The sequence below is a fragment of the Sus scrofa genome, chromosome 4 (genome assembly GCF_000003025.6).
Source record: "Sus scrofa isolate TJ Tabasco breed Duroc chromosome 4, Sscrofa11.1, whole genome shotgun sequence".
NCBI classification, from domain to species: Eukaryota; Metazoa; Chordata; class Mammalia; order Artiodactyla; family Suidae; genus Sus; species Sus scrofa.
This window is the reverse complement of record NC_010446.5, coordinates 45,793,295-45,808,217: the sequence shown is the minus strand read 5'-3', so window position 1 is coordinate 45,808,217 and position 14,923 is coordinate 45,793,295. Positions and strand designations below refer to the sequence as shown.

At 35.3% G+C, this 14,923-nt stretch overlaps 1 long non-coding RNA gene across 1 annotated transcript; it reads right to left on the bottom strand.

Annotated features, from left to right (window-relative positions):
• On the bottom strand, positions 890-14,781 carry LOC100516731. Its single transcript, XR_115866.4, has 3 exons — positions 14,563-14,781; positions 4,172-14,449; positions 890-1,083 (listed from the first exon to the last, which is right to left on the bottom strand). It is a non-coding gene; the product is annotated as an uncharacterized LOC100516731 (long non-coding RNA).

Sequence of the window (14,923 nt, the reverse complement as noted above, 5' to 3'; positions counted from 1 at the left end):
TAGAACACAAAAAAAGAATGCTTGTAAAACTGGTGCAATCAAAATAAAATCTATGGTTAACAGTATTGTACCAATGACATTTTCCTGGTTTTGATAAAATTCTATGAAGCTGGCTGAAGGGTACACAGGAACTCCCTCTATTATTTTTGCAACTTTAAGTGAATCTAAAATTAAATCAGAATTAAAAGTGTTTGAAAAGTCACATTCTAAATGATTCATGAGTCAAAACACTCAAAAGAGAAGTTAGAAAGTACTTTGAATTGGACAAAAAATACAATGTAAAATTTGTGGAATACTCTAAAGCAATCCTCAGAGAAAAAATTATCACATAAAATCCCTATATCAGAAAGGAAGTTCTTATACCAATAGTCTCAGCTTCCACCTTAAGACATTAGAAACAAACAGAGCAAATCAAATGTCAAGCAAGCGAAGAAAGAAAATGATAAAACTCAAGAGTCCTAGTGCCTTCAGAGGGAGCATGGCCCTGCTGACACCTAGATTTCAGACTTTTGGCTTTCAGAACCATAGAACAACATATTCCTGTTGTTTTGAGCCACCTGTTTTTTGTACTTTTTAAATAGCAGTCTGAGGAAATTAGTACAACTGGCAATGGTGCTATTCCTAGTTTATTATTCATAATAAGTGGCTTCATTAACAGTAGTCACATTTGGGACTGAAATCAGTTAAAGAAATTTCTAATGTATGTTTTAATTTTAAATATATTTTTAAATTTTTAATTAATCCTTAAAATTTTAATACACTTCAGTATTCTCAAAAAAAAGATATACAGGTACACAAAAAGAACACCAACAGGTACACAAAAAGACACTCAACATCACTAACCATTAGGGAAATGCAAATCAAAACCACAATGCGTTATCACCCCACATTTATTAGGATGGCTTTTATTTAAAAAAAAAGATAAAAGATAAGCGTTGTTAATGTTATAGAGGAAGGGGAACTCTTGTGCACTGTTGGGAATGTAAGTTGGTGCAGCCACTATGGAAAACAGAATGGAGGTTCCTCAAAAAATTAAAAGTAGAACTACCAGATGATCCATTGATACCACTTCTGAGTATGTATCTGCAAGAGACAAAATCCATATCTCAAAGAGATATCTGTACTCCTAAGTTCATTGCAGCATTGTTCATAATAGCTAAGACATGGAAACAACCTAATTGTCCAGGATAAAGATGATGTGATACATACAACACACACACACACACACTCACACATGCATGTGTGCGTGCGTGCACACACACACACATACACACACACACACGGAATATTATTTAGCCAAGAGATAGAGGGACATCCTGCCTTTTGTGGCAAAATGAACCTGGAGGATGTTATGCTAAGTGAAATAAGCCAGACATAGACAGAGACAAATACTGTATGGAAAAAAAAAAAAGTTGAACTCATAGAAACAAAGAGTAGAATGGTGGGTACAAGCCTTCAATTACAAGATAAATAAGTTCTGTAGATAAAATACACAACATAATGACTATAGTGATGACTGTATAGTATGATTGAAATTTTTTAAGAGTGGATCTTAAGCGCTTCCAAACACACACTAAAGGTAAGTATGTGAGGTGACAAATGTGTTACTCAACCTGATTGTGGCAGTCATTTCACAATGTATACATATATCCCAATCATCACATTGAATACGTTAAATATACACAATTTTATTTGTCAATTATATCTCAATAAACTAATAAAACTCACAAACATTTTTTTAAAAATAAATGACTATTGGATTCCCGTTGTGGCTCAGTGGTTAATGAATCCGACTGGAAACCATGAGGTTGCGGGTTCGATCCCTGGCCTTGCTCAGTGGATTAAAGGATCCGGCGTTGCCATGAGCTGTAGTGTAGGTTGCAGATGCAACTCAGATCCTGCGTTGCTGTAGCTCTGGCATAGGCCGGTGGCTACAGCTCCGATTTGACCCCTAGCCTGGGAACCTCCATATGCTGCGGGAGTGGCCCTACGAAAAGGCAAAAAGACAAAAAAAAAAAAAAAAAAAAAAAAAAAAAAGACTATTAAATAAATACTATATGGTGCAATGGTTTCATACAATATTTTAAGGATGACTTCGGTACTGAAAAATTAATTACTATGCAAGGATAAAAGAGTGAAATTATCTGAGGAAATATGTAAATAAATCAGTATTAACAAAGCTGAAATTTTAATACTGTTAAAAATGATTATATATATATACACACACATACATATGTGTATAACTGACTCACTTAGCTATACATCTGAAACTAATAAAACATTGTAAGTCAATGATACTCCAATACATTTTTTAAAATGATAGTATAATTTTTTCACTATTTCTTTCCATTTGATAATTTATAGCTTTTGTTTAAAATTATTATTTTATTTATAAATTATTATAATTTGTAGCTGTTTACGAAATAGATTTAACATTTCTTGGAGTTCCTGTTGTGGCTCAGCAGGTTATAAACCCAAGTAGTACCCATGAGGATGTGGATTTGATCCTTGGCCTGCTCAGTGGGTTAAGGATCCTGGCATTGCCATAATCTGTTGTGTAGGTCGCAGGCGTGACTTGGATCTGGCATTGCTGTGGCTGTGGATTAGGCTGCAGCTGTAGCTCCGATTTGACCTCTAGCCCGTAAACTTCCATATGCTGCATGTGTGGCCCTAAAAAGCAAAAAATAAATTAATTAAACATTTCTTTAAAATATAAGAGAGTAAAGTGTTGGAAATCTTTGATGTGCTTTTGTTTTTCCTTTCCCAGGGCACTCCATTCTTAATTCTACTTATCATGCTACTCAAAATAGGTACCACTAATTACCCAATTTTAGTATAATCAAAATGCTAGAAAGATTTTTAATGACGTGTCTTAAGGCTTCCATACCTTGATAGACATATCACAATGGCAAAATACTTTCTTTTCCTACTAATTTAAGTTAAAATCTGATTTTTTAAACAAAATAAACTAAGGGTATTACATGAATTCCTACATAAAAAATAAGTCCTGCCAAGAAAAGTACATTAATAGTGCATTATTCTAATCATTATAATTGCTTGGGGGAAAGGGGTAATTATCATGACAAATAGTGGAGCTGTTTTCAACAGCAATTCTCTATTTCATATATTTTTTTTCTTTTTACGGCCACACTCATGGCATATGGAAGTACCTGGGCCAGGGGTCATATCAGAGCTGCAACTGCAGCTGCAGCCTAGGCTATAGCCACAGCAACACTGGATCCAAGCTGCATCTGTGACTCCAATGCAGCTTATAGCAATGCCAGATCCTTAACTCACTTAGCCAGGCCAGGGATTGAACCTGTGTATTCATAGAGACAATATCAGGTCCTTAAGCTTGTGAGCCACAGTGAGAATTCCCTTGATTTCATTTGAATCCTTGCTCCTCCATATGTTAAAAGTTCTACATTATCTTCTGATGCATTCTGCTTCATTGCTTAGATTTGAAATTCTCAGGTTTCTCTAAAACCTAACTTCCTTTTTACCTTTTATTCCGTGTTTATTTCTTATTTATATACTAAGCGTTTTAACAGCAGCAACTCAATAAGTGTCTTTGATCACAATTCCTGGTGTACTCTGGAATGGACTATTTTATTTTAAATACATTTTTTATTTTTTGGAAAGATGAAAAATTCTCCTTGTATGTGATTAATACACTTTTTCAGAGAAAAAAAATTCATACAAAAAGGCCAAAAGAATTAATGAATTAATAGGGTACATGCTCAGAGTTCCCACTGTGGCACAGTGAGTTAAGAATCGGACAGTAGCAGCTCGGGTTGCAGCTGTGGCTTGGATTCGATTCCTGGCCCAGGAACTTTCATATGCTGCTGGTATGGCCATTAAAAAAAGAAATAATGTACATGCTCAACATACAAAAATCAACTGTATTCCTGTATACTAATAATGACCAATTGTAAAATTTATTTTAATATTTTAAAAAAATGGAAGAGACTGCAGGGAAAAATCCCACACTAAGAAAGGCGAAGCCAAGTCTATTTTCTTAAGAAGTGAACAAGCAGATCTTGAGATCCAGGAAATACCGTTTTTATTTGACCCAAAGTACACTTGATCCAGAACACATTACTGTTTTTTGGTTTTTGTTTTTCTAATTGATCATCAAACTTTCAGAAGTCATCACTGTTGATATTCTTACCTCTATGATGGCAAATGTGAAGAAAGGGGTGTCAGAAGACCATCTCCTATATATCATTTTCTTTACCCTTTAAATCTATCAAATTGAGATACATTCACATTAAAAAATTCTAGAAAAGCCTATGACACATTTATTAGCAATGGTCATTCATTTTGTCTCAAATAAGTTTAATAAACGACATTTTTCAACACCTGAGATTTTTTTAGAAGGATCCTTTTCTCCCCATTCCTTCCTTTCTTTTATATATGAGGATGTGGGAGTATACAGTTGTGATGTCTAGGAAAGGGATAGAACAACTGGGTTCTCTCTTTAGAGAACAGCATATGGCTTTTTTTTTTTTTTTTTTTTTTTTGCTTGCTCTCGTGCTGTAGTGGGTATGAGTGTCAGAAACTGGGAGAGGGTCATACAAAGGGAGATGGGAGGACAATGAACATAAACTCCACCTCTGTGGTTTTGACTAAGATGAGTACCCATTTACTCTTACAGGCAACAAAATATCATCTGTAGCAGACCCTATCTGAGCTAATGGCTTGGTTTTACTTGCCATTGATTTTTCTTTCCACAGGAGATCAGGAACAGAAACCTACCTACATCTGCTTCTGAACAGGCATCACTCTGCATCTCTTGGTGTCAAAGGTGCCATGAAACAAAGAACCCATTGTTCAAGATAAGATCAATAAGTAAATAGTGTGAAATATGCTGGCTTTTTTGAAAATGCCGGCCCCACTTATTCTGTAAGATTGACTCCTTATGTTTCATTCAGATCTTTGCCTATGTGTTACCTTCTCAGATCTAGATCCTCCCTGACAAAGCTGAATAGATTCCCATTCCCATCCCATGTTATTCTCCATTATAGCATACTTGGTTTCCTTTGTAGTACTTAATACAATATGTACTTACCTACTTATCTGTTTACTTGTATATCAAATAATATATTTATTAACTTGCTCATTAATAAGTCCTTATAAAAAGACTTATACCTTTTTAGCTCTTCAGTGTTTACCCAGCATTTATCACTGTACCTAGTCCATAGCATAATAAAATAAATTTTATTATCAGCGGGAAGAAGGGAGAAGGAGTTGTTTTTAATACACATTTAAAAATTCTATACTTGATTTGATTTGGCTTTGATGGAGAAATGGGGGGAGAAGCAGTGTGTAGTTCTACTTCCAAATTTAGAAAAGTAGACATTGTAGGGGAAGAAAAACAATTATCGGATTTATTACATTTCAAACTTATATTTGATACTTAATATTAAAGCAGTTCCTGCTCTCCCTTATATCTGTAATATTCTCCATGTTTATAATATTCCAAATATTTACTTAGTGCTTACAGTATTTTTAGAAATATGTGTAGCGTAAGAGATCGGTGGGACACAAGACTAACCTAATTCCTTCTTAATGCTGAAAATATATTAGAGAATATCAATTGGAAGTTTTTGGGTAATTGTTTCTTAAACTGTATTTTTTTTTAAGACATAATTTTTTTTAACATATTTGGATATAAAGAGTACTCTTCACTTCCTAAAGAATTGTGCTTTCTCCATTTTTCTTAAAACATGTATCTCCTTGGATTAGCTTTTAATTTTTCATGGTAGAGACATGGATGTTAAAAACAGGTCATGTTCAACTCCAGTATAAGAAAACCAGCTGTGCAAGTGCCATATAAACAGCCTTGACACCTGACCTCATTGAGGAGGAGACAACCTGAAATGGAAAAATGTGGGGAGCTGGAGAAAACATAACTCCAAATGAAGGGTAACACACTCCTGCTGTTCTATAATTTCATTGATTGTCAGAGCTCAGTTTTTCAAGAGAAGCTAGAAGTCTTCTTTTTTTAGTTTTAAGCTATCAGATTTTTAAATGTTCAGGGCCTAATTAAAAAAAAAAAAGTGTCTGGATAGCTTTGTGCCCCAGTATGTGATCAAGTCTTGAGAATGTTCCATGTGCACTTGAGAAGAATGTATATTATGATTTTTTTGGATGTAATGTCCTGAAAATGTCAATTAAGTCTCACTTTCTATTGTGTCCTTTAGGATCTCTGTTGCCTTATTGATTTTCTGTCTAGAGGATCTGTCCATGGATGTGAGTGGGGTGTTAAAGTGTCCTACTGTTATTGTATTCCCATCACTTTCTCCTTTTATGTCTGTTAGTATCTGTTGTAGGTATCTGGGTGCTCCTATATTAGGGGCATATATATTGACAATTGTAATATCCTCTTCTTGAATCGCTCCTTTTACCATTAAATAGTGTCCTTCGTTGTCTTTCTTTATGGCCTTAATTTTAAAGTCTATTTTGTCTGATAGGAGTATTGCAACTCCTGCTTTCTTGTCTTTTCCATTGGCATGAAATATCTTTTCCCATCCTCTCAATCTATCTGTGTCCTTTGCCCTAAGGTGAGTTTCTTGTAGACAGCAGATTGAAGATTTTTGCTTTTTTATCCAATCTGCCACTCTGTGTCTTTTGATTGGTGTATTCAGTGCATTGATATTTAAGGTGATTATTGATAGATATGTATTTATTGCAATGGATAAAAATAAAAATCATTATATAAAACCACTGACACAAAAAATACGTGGCTGTCATTGCACTCATACCCAATCTATCAAAACATCACAAAAAAGGAAAATTACAGGCCAATATCACTGATAAACATAGCTGCAAAAATCCTCAAAAGATATTAGCAAACTGAATTCAACAATACTAAAAGGATTATACATCATGATCAAGTGGGATTTATGCCAGAGATAGGATGATTCAATATTCACAAAGAAATCAAATTGATACACTATATTAACAAAATGAAGGATTAAAATCATGTGATCAGGAGTTCCTGTTGTGGCTCAGCAGAAACATCTGATTAGTAACCATGAGGATGCTGGTTTCATCCCTCGCATTGCTCAGTGAGTCATGGGGCTGGCATTGCTGTGAGCTGTGGTGAAGGTTGCAGACATGGCTCAGATCTCACGTTGCTGTGGCTGTGGTGTAGGCCAGCAACTACAGCTTGATTTGACCCCTAGCATGGGAACTTCCATATACCATGTGTGCGGCCCTAAAATAAATAAATAAATAAATAAATAAATAAAATCCTATAATATATATGTTTGAATATTCTAATATATATTTAAATCTAATATATCTCTATATGTCTATATATATGCGATATCAAAAAATGAAACTTTGCATTTGTAACAACTTTGATGGACCTAGAGGGTATTGTGCCAGGTGAAGTAAATCAGACAAATACCACATGATTTCTCTTGTATGTGGAATCTAAAAAAAACAAATGAACAAGTATAAAACAGAAACAGACTTATAGTTACAGAGAACAGACTGGTGGTTGCCAGAGTGGAAGTGGATGGGAGAATGGGTGAAACATGAAGAAGATGATTAAGAAGTCCAAACTTACAGTTATAAAATGTCACAGGGATGTAATGTACAGCATAGAGAATGTGGTCAACAATACTGTAATAACTTTGTATGGTTACAGATGGTAACTTGTTAATATAACCATTTTGTAATGTATGAAAATACAAAATCATTGTTTTATACCTCAAACTAATATTGTAAGTCAATTATACTTCAATAAAAATATGTGGCTGTCAACTGGACTTCAGTAAAAATAAAACAGAAAAAATTATAGAAGCAGTTTTATTGCTTGTTTAAACAAGTAAATATGTGGTCAAACAAATATGATATTATACCAGATGGAGCCCTCGAGGTGTCTGTTTCTTGCATCCTAATGGATATTTCTCAGTTTCAACTGAAAGAACCTTTGACCACTAACACTTGGGATATTTAGGGGAAGAATGACTATTTAGTTCCTTTCACATTACATAACAGGGCCTTAAACATATTGTTGGATAGACTGATGAAATGAATAAATCATCCACACTTTGTTATATGGTTCAAAATTTAGTTATTTAATTTACATGAAAAGAGAAAACTGAATAAGTTTACTTAGATAGTTGGTAACAGCTTTTTTTTTTAATTGAACTATAGTTGAATTATAATTTTATATTAGTTTCAGTTATACGGCATAGTGATTCAGTAAGGTTATCATCTATTAAAAGTTATAAGATAATGACTATGATTCCCTGTACTATCTTACATATTTTTGTTGCTTATCTATTTTACACATAGTAGCTTGTACCTCTTAATCCCATACTCCTATGTTGCCCCTCCTCACTTCCCTCTCTCCACTGGTAACCACTAGTTTGTTCTCTATGGATGTGTTTCTATTTTGTTATATTCATTTGTTTTATTTTTTAGATTCCACATATAAAAAGATAAAAATACAGTATTTATCTTTCTCTAACTTATTTCACTTATTTTATTAAAGCATAATACCCTTTAGTCCATTCATGTTGCAAATGGCAAACTTTCATTCTTTCTTATGGCTGAGTAATATTCCATTACACATCTTTATCCATTCATCCACTGATGTGCATTTAGGTTGTTCCTTTATCTTTGCTATGGAGGAGATAGACGACACTCAATTTGAGAAGAGTATGTATATCAGATGGCAATAACTGTTTTGGAGAGACATTAAGCAGGTTAAACAGGGCAATAGGAAAGCTGAGTGTGAAGAGGACACTCCTTTTTATATGGAGGGACAAGACCAGGCTTCATCCACATTTGAGTAGAAATGCAGACAAAAGGAATAGTCAATAGTGTCTAATATTGTTGAGAAATTAAGCAAGTTATAGGCTGAAAAGTGATTTTGACAGCTGTCCTATGCGATGGGGAAATATGCAGCAGTTAAAATATGTTTTTGAGGAATAACTGACTTGGAAAAATGTCTATATTATAATTACAGGTGAACAAAAAGAATTTTATATATAGTATTATTCTAAATTTGAAAGTAATTTAAAAGTGATTTCTGGAAAGAAATACCCTGTTCTCAGGACATCTCTGCATGGTTTTGATAGTGGGTAACACTTACCATCATCTGTATTTTCAAAATTTCTACAGGAATATTTTAATTAATTAATTATTTTTTAGGACCACAGATACTGCAAATGGAAGTTCCCAGGCTAGGGGTGGAATTGGACTGTAGCCACCAGCCTACACCACAGTCACAGCCAGCAGCTACAGCATGGCCAGCAGCTACAGCTCAGATTGTACCCCTAACCTGGAACCTCCATAGGGCTCCAGGCCGTCGGTGTGGCCCTAAAAAAAAATACATGTTAAATTAGTTCGTCTGTACTTATTTTTCATAGATTTTGTATTTGAGAGTTCACTTACTAAAGTTAGTAACCCCAAATCAAACATAAATGGCCCTTTCATGTGTATGTACAGAGCAGCAAAGAAAATTTGAGTCAGTCTGATATGTACAATCCCAGATAAGTGGGACAAAGTGACATCCTAGTTCTGTGGCCATGAGTTCAATGTTAGTGAATCTAAAACTGATATTAAAAAAGGTATACTAAAACAAGGTCAGTTGGTGACAATAATGTGACCAAAGGCTTTCAGGAATCTAATCCTGGGGACAATCATATAGTATTCACTAATTCAGTCTTTGAGAAACTTTTAAGAACATAACTGCCACCAGTAACAAAAATCAACTAGGTACAGCTATGTAGTAGTGAAGTACAAAATTAGAAGGTATAATGGAATAATGTGTGCCATTATAGATTTTTTTTTATAGTTTGCCAATTTTAAGTTTTAAAAAAACCTGGTACAAAGATAAAAGCCCCTTCTACTCCTTATTATTCAACTCAAAGTTATAGGGTTGACTGTAGTGCATAGTTTGCTGTGTTTAGTTGTAGCTTTAAATCTAAATCTTCCATTTTTCTTTAATACCTACCCAGTAAACACAGGTGTGTTCCTTAAGTTTTAACTTCCTTCCCTTTTTTCTTCTCTGTCCTCAAATACCACCTTCAAATCAGAAAACTAAAACCAAAATTTGACATCTCTTCTGGCTCTGGACCTGCATTTCTAAATACCTGTCTGACTTATCCACAAATGTCCCTGTAACAAATCATGCTCAATAGGTTATAAACAAAACTCCTTTTTCCCCTCTGTGAGATACTGTTTTCGGCATATGTACCTTCTCTGAGGTAATGGGCTTTCTTCATTATTATGTAAAGTTTATCCTCTCCATGATCCTCTAAGTAGGTACTGTGGTATGGATGAAAGGCAGGATTATGTAGATGATAGAAATTAGTCTTGAAATCAGATTTGTTTCTAATACTTACTGTGTGGTCTTAAGCCAATTACTGATTTTGAGCCTCATTTTCATGGATAGTATATACAGCATAGGTTTTGTTATTATTCTACCTGAAAGTGTGGTAAGCACCCAGACTGGCAGCATCAACAACCCAGGCGTGCAAGGAATACAGAATCTCAGCTTTACTCTAAATTTGGTAAATCAACATCTCCATCTTAATATGATCCTCCCAACTTATTCGCATATTCAAATTTGAGCAGTACTGGTCTAGCCCACCTTTGCTAATACAAGGGTGTTATCTATCACCTTTGGGGGAACAGAACATTTAAGAATTAAAATGTCCTGTGTGTAACTTGCTAGAGCTACTGTTCCAATTACTGCCAATGCTATTTATCCACCTGTTACCCACTATATATAATTCAGGCCCTTTATAGCTGCTGTAGATGGATGTCTGATTTTATACAGAAACTTTGAAACATCTAATTTAAATCTATTCCATGGTTATTTTATTCACTAGAGAAAGGCTCATTCTTTCTTTACCATTTTAAATTCTACTCCTTCAAAATTTAAAATTTGAATTGTTCAATCTGAAGTTTCCTTTGTGTCTCATCTTTACAAATTTCCAAGACTGAAGAAAAACAGGAGTACCAATTCTCACCTGAAATATTTGGAAAATGTGACCAAATCTTTAATTCAAATAGGGATGCTGCAATAGCTTAAATTCAATCACAAAATCTCTCATACAATAATATGGCTTAAGCAAACCTGTTTCTAGATTCTAATACTATTTTAACATTTATTAAATATTTATAATACATTGTGTGAGACAGTCTTGTAGATGCATAACATTTTATAATCTAATCCCATGCTGCTATTAATCTGAGATACCGTATTTCTAACAAGCATCCAGGCAATGCTGATGCTACTTTTCTGAAGACTATACTTTTCAATAAAATGACATAGAACAAGAGGTATTCTATGGAGATCTGAGAGAGGGAGAATAAAAACAGTGACATGTGTGGTGCTGGTGATAGAAGAGAATTTGGCTTCTGAGAGTCAACTGTTAGCTCCTTAGAATCTATCATGATAAAACTCAGTTGGGAAAAATCTGTCACTAAGAAGTTAACTATGGCACTGAGAATATTATATTGAAGTAAATCCACTACTTAGAGTCGGAGGTAGCAAAATTTAAAAGGTCCAGTTACTAGGTCTTTCCTAGGTGTATATTCCATTTTTCATCTAGTGTTCCCATGCTTAGTTTCTTACCTTTTGTACACCCATTTCATAATCCATATATTTCAGAAAGTCCTAATTGTTGCAGTTCTTAAATTATCAGCATTTGTTATAATTTCCTTTTTGTGTGTGTATCTTTTTTAGGGCTGCGCCTGTGGCATATGGAGGTTCCCAGGTGAGGAGTCTAATCAGAGCTGTAGCCGCCAGCCTACACCACAGCCACAGCAATGTGGGATCTGAGCTAAATCTGCAACCGAACCACAGCTCATGGCAATGCCTGGTCCCACTGAATGAGGCCACTCACCCACTGAGTGAGGTCAGGGATTGAACCCACAACCTCATGGTTACCAGTCAGGTTTGTTAACCACTGAGCCATGATGGGAACTCCAATAATTTCCTTTCTGACCCAAAAGTTACCTAAGAGCATTTGAAAAAGTGTGTGACTTCAGCATTTAGACTTAGTTTGTAGGCTTTTTTGCAATGTGATCATTTGTGCTTTCTAGAAATTTAAGTTTTCCCCATACCCTAGTATTAAATAATTTAGAAATGTTTCTGTACAATATGAAAAGAATGCAAATACACACACACCTCAACTATTTAACAACTCCTTAACCATCTCAACTTTTCATTTTTTGTCTTTTGTCTTTTTAGGGCCACAGAGCTGCATATAGAGATTCCCAGGCGAGGGGTGGAAACGGAGGGATAGCCGCTGGCCTATGCCACAGCCACAGCAAAACCAGATCTGAGCCATGTCTGCGACCTACACCACAGCTCACACCACACACAGCTCACGGCAATGCTGAGCAAGGCCAGGGATCGAATCTGCGTCCTCATGGATGCTAGTCAGATTCATTTCTGCTGAGCCGTGATGAGAACTCCATCATTTACTTGATTAATAAGTATGAACTCAGAGTCCAATAACGTGTACATCATTAAAACACTCACATCAAAGTACTGAACATTTGTTTTACATATGAATGCCATTTATTTACCACATAAAGCTTCTTAAATATCACAAGAACTTATATTTTATAAGCTTGAGTTCTAATAAAAATATTGCTCCCTACATCCATTTCTATGACTTATAGTTTCCATTGTCTTTAAACTCTTTTATCCTTTGTTTTATACTAATGTATCCAGGGTTAGAGATTGATTTTTGATCCAATTTTAATCTTTTTGGTAGGAATATTTAACCAGTTTATGAGTGAAATAACTTAGCTATATTCCTGTGTCAATCTAATTTCAATGCTTTAATGCTGTTTTTCACCACCTCCTCTCCAATCCAAAAAACTGGAATGTTTTCTATTTTTATTTGTTATCTCATTTTCAAATTTACTAGAATGAGCTACTACATGAAGCAATAGGTACTGATTTTCTGTAGGCAAGATGTATATAAAACAAGGTTTTAAACTACTACCGCCCCCCAACCAGTGATATGGGAATTTTTTTTACACTACCAATATTACATTACAGACAAATTTGCTATTCCCCCCACCCTCGGTATTTAAAAATAGGGAATAGCAAATTTGATTGACAGGTTTTCCTATTTTGTCAGATTAACATTTGATATACCGTTATTCTACAGGTTCTGTCCACAGTGACAAAGTCCTGTTATCTACTTGTTTAGCTTAGGAACATGGATATCTTTATCTATATTATAATGCTAAAAATAAAACTATTCATTAAATGTTTGGCATGCCTTTTCACAATTTAAAAGGACCTAAACTGAAATTTTAGACAGGATTTACAAATTTATTTTTGCATTTCGTTTTGTAACTCTATGTAACAATTTGACTTTAATGCTGTTTAACTAGTTTAATATTTACCGGTAACTTTCTCATACAATTGCTTCCTCGAGGCATTTTAATTCATGTTGTTAGCTAAATATCATTTAGCAACTTTGTCAAGGATTGTACTTGAAAGATGCAATTTCTTATTTTTTAGGCCTGCACCCAGGGAATATGGATAGGAGCTGCAGCCTGCACCCCAGCTCAGGGCAACACTGGCTACTTAATCCACTGAGTGGGGCCAGGGATCAAACAGCATTCTTGGGGATACGCCTTACTTGATGGGTTCTTGCCTTACTTGATGAGCCACAAGGGGAACTTCAAAAGATACATTTTCTTTACCCCTTCATGTCTTCCAGCTGCCTTGGTACAGAAATGATAACTTGGCAGAGTATATAATACTTGTTTCAAAATTATTTTTCCTTAAAACTCTGAAGACATTGTTCCATTGTTTTCTGGCACTTAAGACTTGCAAGTGAAAAATGTGAAGTCAGCCTGACTTTCACCCATGTAAAGAAACTTGCTTTCTCTGGATACTTGTAGAAGTTTTTCTTTATCCCTTCAAATTAAAAATATCACCAGGATATGTCAGGGTGTTGCTTTCATTAAATTTTAATGATACCCTGTTAATTTTTCCATTTGCAGATCTGGTTCCTTCTTCAACTCTGTAGATTTTTCTACGATTAGTTCCTTAATTATAGTTTCAGCTTCATTTGATTTGTCCTGTTTCAGGTATTCCTATTATGCCAAGATTGTACCTCCTGGACAGGCCCTCTAGGTGTCTCTTCGCTTTACTTGATTTCTTTTCTTTTTTTCTGCATGCTGTAAAAATTTCTCGTTTGGCTTAACTTAAGTAAATCGATCTCCTGCCCCATCAGGCTTGCACATTTCCGTTATCTCAATTCCCTGATACTTTTCAAACGCTCTGACAATAGCTTCTTTATCACTGAGATTAGGTCTTTAAACTCCTGTGTTCTATGATACTTAGTCCTTATTATCTCTTCTGTTTCCATCGCTACAGGCGTTTCAAGAGGCGGCATTTTCTCAATTACTTAGCTGTTTTTCTTCGGAACTGCGGTATTATAACCTTGAAAATAATAAACAGAACTTAATTCCCTACTGTTTGATTTACGCAGCACAAAGATCCTCATTCATACTTATTAAAAGTTTCACTGAAATTTTTTTATTTTTCCTTCTTACCTTTTGAAAAGAACTTCCTAGTAATGGAACCAAAAACGAAGATTAAAGGACACGGTCCGAGGTACCCAACAAAACAAAAAGAACATCCAAAATGGTTTCTACAACGTCATCTTTGCGCGCTTCACGGCCTGGTCAGCAGACGCAACAGTAGCTTTACTGCCAAAAGCGCTCTAGCGACGGGGTCAACTGCAGGCTGCAAACTTCAGTCGGTTAAGCCACACCCCCACAAACCGTTGCGCTCCACCCCCGCCGCCCCGCCCCGCCCCGCCCCGCCCCGTCCCATCAGAGCGCGTCACGCGGGGGTGCGCATGCTTAGTACGCCATTCTTCCTCCTCGCTCCTAAGGCTCGGCTCAGATCCGG